The 1,106-nt window shown below is 36.7% G+C and overlaps 1 protein-coding gene across 1 annotated transcript in view; it reads right to left on the reverse strand.

The window, feature by feature from the left end:
• LOC106536861 (UNC93-like protein MFSD11) overlaps positions 1-498 on the reverse strand; it is a gene marked incomplete at its 3' end in the record, with an annotated part of 2,437 nt that extends 1,939 nt beyond the window's left edge. The window contains 1 exon segment of the mRNA XM_014034203.1: positions 262-498.
• Between the last annotated feature and the right edge of the window lie 608 nt (positions 499-1,106).

The following is a 1,106-nucleotide window of genomic DNA, read 5'->3' on the forward strand; positions in this document are numbered from 1 at the left end:
GAGGAGGAGGTCAGGGGTCGTACAGGAAACAGGAAGAGGGGTAAATAGGGCTTTTATCCACTGTAAACATTTAAATATATGTTGTGTTTTAATCAAACACACAATCAGGATATTTTCAGACTTTATCATAAAAGCTTCACATTAAATGATTGTTGAACATTTATCAGAAATAATTGAACCATTTCCTGCTCAGTAAATCAGCCTAAAAGAGTTCAGTTTAAGGAGACCTGGTCACAAATAATCAGAGCTATAAATACTCACCAACAACCTGCTGAGGCCGTTGTTAGCACAAACACACWAACACACAAACACACAAACACACACCCTGTGCTGTGGCGCTTCAACAGCTCACTATGTTTTAGATCAAAAATCAAACATTTATCCTAAAATGATCCGAACCGTTGGACAAAGTTTCGTGCTGTAAAAACATCGGTATAAACCGGACAGACCGGAGGTCATGTGATGAATCAGCTGACCTATGAGCAGCTAGCATGTCGCTTTTAGCTCCGTAGATCTACAAACACTCTGCGAAGCAGGAAGCTGCTGAACTGCTTTACCTTATCCAGCTGTTATTGATCGAAACCAGTTTCTTCTTCTTCACTAAAACCAGCCTCTAATTTTACACTTCATGCGTTCAAAGCCCAAAATCAATAAATATTAAGAGGATATAAATGTTACAAGAGCTTCCAATATGAAAACTTTGGTCAAAGCTCGTAAGATAGCTAAACAAAACCAACTTCCGGTGAAAGAAACGAAACAAAAATACACAACAAGAAACAAATAGATAAATGTCCTCCTATATTTTAACAACCTTTGAAAAAATAATCTGTTAATTTAACTTCCTTTAAATAATTTGTAAAAACATTTTATTTTCGTTGTTTGACTGAAGTAATTCCACTGGATGGCGTCACATGAAACCTGCTGCAGACCGAGTTCAGCTGAACCTGTTCGTAGTTTTTATTACTGATACAAAATACAAGAGAACTGCAGAAATAAAGCAAAGAAGAGCAGGAACAAACCCAAATGGTACACAGAGCAGACAGAAACAACCATTAATACAACAACAGAACAATATGTTTGTTCACACAAAGGTAAAGTTGATGAAA

The sequence above is a fragment of the Austrofundulus limnaeus genome, unplaced genomic scaffold, assembly GCF_001266775.1.
Source record: "Austrofundulus limnaeus strain Quisiro unplaced genomic scaffold, Austrofundulus_limnaeus-1.0 Scaffold2010, whole genome shotgun sequence".
Classification (NCBI taxonomy): Eukaryota; Metazoa; Chordata; class Actinopteri; order Cyprinodontiformes; family Rivulidae; genus Austrofundulus; species Austrofundulus limnaeus.